This window comes from Lupinus angustifolius, chromosome LG03 (genome assembly GCF_001865875.1).
Source record: "Lupinus angustifolius cultivar Tanjil chromosome LG03, LupAngTanjil_v1.0, whole genome shotgun sequence".
In the NCBI taxonomy this organism is placed as follows: Eukaryota; Viridiplantae; Streptophyta; class Magnoliopsida; order Fabales; family Fabaceae; genus Lupinus; species Lupinus angustifolius.
The window spans coordinates 20,378,747-20,387,404 of NC_032011.1; positions in this window are offsets into that span (position 1 = coordinate 20,378,747).

Here is an 8,658-nt window from a genome sequence, read left to right on the forward strand (position 1 = left end):
ACTTGATCCGATCTCCTCTCGAACTCTTCATTATGCCAAAATAACGTTAATGAGTTAACTTACGGTAATTATTATACTTACGAAATAACTTTTTACGCAAAGATAAAACTTCCGATTTAAAATGAATTTATTGCTTTCGTCCAACCGATTCAAGGTTGAATATCCTTGAATCATCATTTGTCATTAAAAGTCTTACAATCAAATAACACTTTTTAAAGTAAGATTTTCAATAAAACTTATACCGGACTTATGTCGTAATCCATGGATATACACCGAGCTAGTTCCCAGGAAAGAGAGGTGAGTTATAAAGACACCCTTAAATACTAAGTGTTTCCTTAGACAGAACCTTTCTAGACATGTATTCCCACTTCATTACATTTTTCCGATAGTTCATAAATCTTATTTTTTGTAAGTAAAACATTTTTACTAAAACTAACCTTTTAAAATAAGATCATTAAGCTAGACTTATCATTTTTAAAGTAAGTAACTTGAAACAAAATCAATATTTTTTAAGTAAATCTTACCATTTTAAAGTAAGTTCACTTAACTAAGATTCAACATTTTTAAATCATTTGACCATCTAAGACTTCATAATACTTTAAGTTTATAAAGTCAAGACTTTTAGGTAAATCTCATTATTTCAAGTATACTACTAAAACAAATTTTCATGAACATCTTAACACCTCCTAATTTTTTAGGAAAAAACCTCAAGGGTTAGTAAGTGTTAATTTCATAGTCATGAAAATAAATCCTAAGGTACGACTTTCTACTATTTAATATCCAAAACTTTATAACACTTTAAGTTTATGAAGTCAAGACTTTAATAAATCATCTTTTATCCCAAATAATTATTTTCACTTGGAAATCAAAGAGTAAAATATGCTAAACCACTTTTAAAACATAATACTTTCTAAAAATGAAACATTTTCAATAACAACTCATCTACATCATAAACATTCAAGAATAAAATACAAACTTTTTCCTAAACACATTAAAGGTTCATGTGATGTTAAAATTATCACCTTTAAACATATTCAAATACTAACAATAATTTCTAATATTTCCAAACAAATAACTCATCTAACCTTGTCCAAATATATAGTTTTTCCATCTAAGAACAAGGAAGACATTTCAAGATTTACAAAGGTCAAAAACTATATAGAAGTTCATATGATTTTATTATCATACCCTTTAGTTATGCCTTCATAAAATACTTAAAGAACAAATATAAACTCTACTTTATGAACAACATAATAAAAGCTCATAACTTTCTATGAAGTATGAGAAGAAGATGAAGAAGAGAAAATAAAAGACTACCTTAGTTTGTATAAGGAATTTAGTGTAAAAATGAGACAATGATGTGAGGTATTTATAGGAGAGCTTCACCCTCATCAAATCAGAAAATTTAATGCAATATAAGTAGATTTAGACTAGCATAGGTGATGTGTCTAATGGTAGTGGAGTGAGAGGATTTATTGAGTGATTTAGGGGCTTTTGGAAGCTTTTGCATTACTTGTGTAACAAATAAGTGGCTCATGAAATGATGACTTCCAAATTTATTGATATGATGTAATTTCCGGATAAACGTCATGTCCAAAAATTTTCGGATAATTTCGTCCGGAAATATACAATCTCCCGATTTAGGACATTTGCTCGAAACGTCGAAACTTGAATTTCGAGTTGAAAAATATCTAGAGATGATTTACGGACAAACTTGGTGTCTATTTTGACTAGAAATAATATTTTGAAGCCAAAGGAGAAATCAGAATTCGATTTCAAGTTATGGAACTCAAAATATGGGCGAAAACTCGATAAAACGACATGAAATCATCTCGGAAACTTTTATTGTCCAAAAATCTTGAAAAAATAGGGCAAGTAAGAAAATTAGAATACAAGACTAAAACTCAACTAATGTTTGCCTAAAAAATTACTGATTAATTTCTATAATTAATCCATTCATACTAATTACTTAATTAAAAGTGCTCTGAAAAACACGATGTTACACAAGACAACAATGAGGTTCTCCCTCAAGTACCTATAGAAAAAATTCAACAATATCAAGAAGTAGAAGTACCATTAAGGAGATCTACTAGAAAGGGGATAAGTGAAATTCCTTATGATTATATTGTATTTCTTCAAGAACATGAGGATGACATCGAGTTAACAGAAGATGATCCATTGAACTTCTCTCAAACCATGAAAAGTTCTAACTCACAAAAGTTGATCAATGTTGTGAAGGATGCTATGAAGTCTATGCATGATAATGATGTTTGGGATCTTGCCGAATTACCTTAAGGCGCGAAACCTATTGGTTGCAAATGGATATTTAAAACCAAGAGGGATTCGAAGGGTAATATTGACAGATATAAAACTCATCTAGTTGTTAAAGGCAACACTCTGAAAGAAGGAATTGATTATAAAGAAACCTTATCTCCAGTATCTTCGAAGGATTCTTTTAGAATAATATTGGCACTAGTAGCTCATTTTGATTTAGAGCTACATAAGATGGATGTTAAGATTGTGTTTCTAAATGGTGACATTAAAGAAACGATCTATATGGTGCAACCAGAAAACTTTGTGTCAATTGGCTCAAATTCAATGGTATACAAATTAAAGAAATTCATCCATGGACTTAATCAAGCTTCTCGTCAATGAAATCACAAGTTTCGTCAAGTTATTACCTTGTATGTTTTGAGGCAAATAAAGTTGATGATTGTTTGTACCACTGGTTCAATGAGTGTAAACTTATATTCATGGTATTATATGTCAATGATATAGTGCTTGCAAGCAGTGATATGAGACTATTGCATGAGACCAAGAGATTTCTAATGAAGAATTTCGAAATGAAAGATCTTGGGGAAGCTTCTTTTGTATTAGGTATTCAGATATTAAGAGATCGCTCTCAAGGTATCCTAAGGTTGTTATAAGAAAGCTATATAGATAAAGTATTAGATAGATTTGGCATGAAAAAAAGTAAACCAGGGTATACCTCTATAGCTAAGGTAGACAAGTTTAGTCTCGACCAATGCCCAACAATGTCATTGAAAGATACGAGATGCAAAAGATTTCGTATGTATCTACAATAGGAAGTCTAATGTATGCTCAAGTTTGCACACGTCTCAACATAACATTTGTCGTGGGAGTTTTTGGGAAGATATTTGAGCAATCCTGTAATGCATCACTAGAAGACAGTAAAACGTGTTATGTGTTACTTAAAGAGAAAAAATGTGTACATGCTCACTTATCAGTGGTCTGAGAATTTAGAGATCATTAGGTACTCTGACTCCGATTTTTGGGTGTCTAGACAACAAACACTCCACCTCTGGGTATGTGTTTATCTTGACTGAATGTGCTATCTCCGGGAAGTATGCTAAACAGATACTTATAGGTCCTTCAACCAAGGTTATAGAGTTCATGGATTGTTTTGAGACGTCATAAATGGCATATGGTTGCGGAATTTTGTCATTGGCTTATGTGTGGTCGATGACATTGAAAGAGCATTGAGAATTTATTGTGACAAAAAGTCTGCAGTTCTTTACTCCAACAATAATATGAGTTCTACAAAGTTAAAATTTATTGACATCAAGTTTGTAGTTGTTAAAGAAAATATTCAAAATAGACAAATTTCCATAGAGTATTGCTCCTTAAGATACCTTAGTCTTTCATGAGAATATTGCTCATATGAGTATTGCTCCTTAGGAAACCTTAGTTCAGTGGGAGTTAATATGTTTGATGACTTACTTTGGACGTCATATATAGTTTTATGCATAATAAAGTTGATGATTTATTGTTCTATTTTGAACTTGTGTATTATAACTATTGTGCAAAATTAAAGACTTTGGATTGATCTCACTAAAGAATAAAGAAATAACAGTTGAAAATAGATATGTTTGATATCACATTGTATGAAATTTCCATGTAACTCATCCATATTTGATTTGTGTCATTAAGTATATTAATATGGTGGTCATCGTAGCCGAGTCACGTTTGAATGTGATAAAGGCTGCAATGGTTTCATAATTGATATATGAGATGAACCAGATTGTATTAAGGAGAAGTCTAAATATAAATAGTATACAAATGTGTGCCTAAAGAATATGTGATATAATTGTTTCAGGAAAAATATGAAGCCCAAGTGGGAGATTGTTAGAAATTCGTAATTTCTAATTAAAGTAGACATCATATATTTAATACAATTACAACGACTATTATTTTGAGGTTACAAAACAAATGGTCTAATTACTGACAACCTATAAGACTTCTGAAACTGATAACAAATATTAGCTTAATTAGTGGATACTCATACGGTTGGCCTACAGAGGATAATATGAACCCTATAAGTTAACACATAAGGAACAGTTATGGTCAACAAGACACCAAATCACAAATAGTTTATACATCTCTCCATCAGAAAGAAAACGAAGGTCTCAAAAGGAATTCATGATTTGGTTGTGGATGACCATAATATATTAGGGGATTTATCAACTTTATTTAATAGGCATGTCTTAATTATTATTAATTTTAAAGTAAAGGTAATGCATATTAATGACTAATAATGTGCTCATTGTGTAAAAAGTTTGACATTGATAATGCCAAGATACTAAACTCATATATGAATGGATATTCATTTACACGAAGTTAAATTACTTAACTCATATATCATTAATATTTTATAATAAAATATAAATTATGTCGACCCATTTGTTGATTAATAACTATATACCTTCTACACCAGGGAGCATAACTCATTTACCACAAAATTAAAGTCTATCACTTGTTATGGATAATAATAATAAAATTTAATTATTACACTTTTGACTTAAATACATATATTTTTAAGACAACAAATATGCTCTCAAAGATATATATTTCAAAGATATATTATATTTATCTTGATGTATATAAATGAATTACTAAACAATATTGATTTTTTGGGAAATTTGATATATGTGGTCTATAGGATATGAGATTTCAATCCAATAGTTGATTTGAGTAAGTTTATTTTATATAAAATGTAATCACTGAAATAAGAGTTAATGTAATTTAAGTTAATATTAATGAATCCATCATGATTCATTTAATCAAAGAATAAGTTTTTTAAATTTACTCTCCATCATAACTATAAATTTTAAGAATATTTAATGATTTAAATTTATTAACTAATTCAAATCATCAGATTTCCCTATAATTAATAACTAGAATGAGGAATAAATTTAAAAAACTTATTTTTTATTTGGAGTAAGTAGATCTCTCCTTTTTTATATATATATATATATATATATATCATTGTTTTAAGTTTGACTTGACATTAAAGTTGTAAACACGGTACACAACTCACCATGTTGAGCTGATAATAATTGAATAAAATCATTGAACCACAATTTTTCCCGATTTTTGGACAGTTTAGCCTATTCGTAACCAGTTTTTTACATCGAGGTTCTATGGACTAAATGGACCGATACCAAGCCCAATTTATCAATTTCCTTGTTAACGGACCAAGAAATATCAGAACTCAAGCATAATACTATAAAATAAAAGCTTTGATATTTGACATTTTTAGTTTTGAATCAAGCACAAAAAATCTTCATAAATAAGATTAAAAGAAAATGAATAATATTTACACTTTATCTCATAATAATATAATCGTTCATGACTTATAACCTATATAATCGTTCATACTCACAATAATAATTCAATCAAGTTAATCTTTAATTGTCTTGAATCTTACTTCATGAATAAAAGTTTTAAAGTGTCCCTCATTTGATGCCCCAAATTCATAAGAAATTGTTGGAAGCAAGCGAACAATCAAATAGTAAAGAGTATATAGACAAGAGAATAACACAAGAGATTTGGTAACGAGGTTCGGCCAATTGTGCCTACGTCCCCGGGAGCGTTGAGCGGCTACCACTATATATTATTAGAGAATAAGGATTAGTGTTTTACTATTCTTCTCCTTGTTACAATAGGTTTACATAACATCAATATATATAGCCCTCTACCCCAACCCCTTTACATCAGCCCAAGCCCATAACTTGTATTGCTGTTATCTAGAGATATGAGTCATTGCACAACAATCTCCACCTTGGCGAATATCATCAATCTCCATCTTCCGCCATTGGGTTGGGGGCGCTCCATAGTCCATCATCAGTGAATGTTCAACAAGCTCAGGCAATGCCTGAACTTGTCCACAGTAACCGGTTTGGTTAACATATCAGCTGCATTTTCTGAAGTGTGAACCTTCTGCAATAGTATCTGCCCACAAGCTACCAACTCTCTGATCTTATGAAATCTCACATCAATATGTTTGGTTCTAGCATGATACACCTGATTCTTTGCTAAGAAGATAGCACTCTGACTGTCACAATGCAGCGAAACTCCACCTTGCTCAATGCCTAACTCATTTACTAGTCCCATAAGCCACAAGGCTTCCTTAGAAGCTTCACCAGCTGCCATGTACTCTGCTTCAGTTGTGGACATAGCAACAACAGACTGAACTGATGATCTCCACATAATTGGTCCACCTGCAAGGGTGAAGACAAACCCCGTTGTGGACCTTCTATCATCCAAGTCTCCTGCATAGTCCGAATCAACATAACCAATAACTGAAGGCTTACTCTGTTGGCTGCCAAACATGATACCGAGACCTGTAGTCCCCTTCAAATATCTGAAAATCCATTTGACTGCTTCCCAATGTTGCTTCCCTGGTTTCGACATGTACTTGCATACTTGACTAACTGCTTGTGCCAAGTCCGGTCTAGTACAAACCATAGCATACATCAAGCAACCCACTGCACTGGCATATGGAACCTTTGACATGTATTTCTTCTCTTCATCTGTCTTTGGACACTGATCTAGGGAAAGCTTGAAGTGATTTGCCAATGGAGTGCTCACTACTTTAGCATTGCTCATATCAAATCTCTCTAAGATCTTTTCAACATAGCTTTGCTGGGAGAGCCATAGTTTTCTAGCTCCCCTATCCCTGTGAATCTCCATCCCAAGAATCTTCCTAGCAGCCCCTAAATCTTTCATGTCAAACTCCTTACCTAGCATGACTTTCAGCTCATTGATATCACTCAAATGATTAGCAGCAATCAACATATCATCAACATAAAGTAACAGAAAAATAAACGAACCATCGTCAAGGCTTCTCACATAAACACAGCAATCATACTCACAACGCTTATAACCAAGCTTCAACATATAAGTGTCAAACCGCTTGTACCACTGTCTGGGAGACTGCTTCAACCCATATAGAGACTTCTTCAACTTGCAAACCAAGTGACTCTGTCCAGCTGCACTGAACCCCTCTGGTTGTGTCATGTAAATTTTCTCCTCTAATTCACCATGGAGAAAGGCAGTCTTCACATCCATCTGTTCTAAGTGCATATCCCAGCTGGCTACCAAGGCAAGCACTGCCCTGATAGAAGTGTGTCTCACCACTGGGGAGAAAATCTCATTGTAGTCGATCCCCTTCTGCTGTGAATACCCTTTTGCTACAAGACGAGCCTTGAATTTTTCCCCTTCTTTTTCTGATACTGCTGGCTTCCTCTTGTACACCCACTTGCACCCAACTGCACGCTTGTCTGGGGGCAATGGAACAAGCTCCCAAGTTTGGTTCTTCTGTAGAGACTCCATTTCCTCCATCATGGCACTCATCCATTGTTCTTTCTCCTGGCAGTTTATAGCCCCTTGAAAGCTACATGGATCTCCTGAAATGATATGGAGAGCAACTGAAGCCATATCCTCAAAGCCATATCTCTCTGGAGGTTTGATAGGACGTCTATCCCTGTCTCTAGCAAGTAGATACTCCTGCACACCTGAACTCTCTGCCTGAGAATCATCATGTTCTTGACTTGAACTAGTGCATGGTTCCTTGCCTTTATTCACCTGAACCATTTCATTCCTCACTGGAATCATATTTGAACCCGAAGTCTCTCCATTTGGCATGGGCACCTCTGTCAAAACTGACTGTTTCATCATGAAATCTTCATCAAACAGTGCATCTCTGGTCAACACCACCTTTCTGGAAACTGGATCCCAGAACTTGAATCCCTACACACCTTTAGTATATCCAATGAAGATACACCTCTTTGACTTAGGATCAAGTTTAGATCGTTCATCACTGGGTACATGTACATAAGCAGGACAACCAAATATGCGTAACATATTATAATTCACTGGGTTACCTGTCCATACTTCTTCTGCAACTTTACCATCCAATGAAGCCCGTGGTGATCTATTGATGACATAACATGCCATACTAAGTGCCTCTGCCCAAAATCCTTTGGAAAGTCCAGCATTCAGTCTCATACATCTGGCCCTCTCTGTAAGAGTTCTATTCATCCTCTCTGCAACACCGTTCTGCTGAGGAGTCTTCTTCACTGAGAAGTGTCTCTGAATACCATGTTCCTCACAGAATTTCTGAAATTGTGAGTTTTTGTACTCTGTATCATTATCTGACCTCATGTATTTGATTTTCCTACTAGTCTGGTTCTCTACCTCTGCCTTCCAAACTTTGAATTTGGCAAAGACTTCTGAATTATGCTTCAGAAAATATACCCAGACCTTGCGAGAAAAGTCATCAACGAAAGTAACAAAATACCTAGAACCTCCTAGGGATGGTTCCTGAGTGGGTCCCCATACATCAATGTGGACATA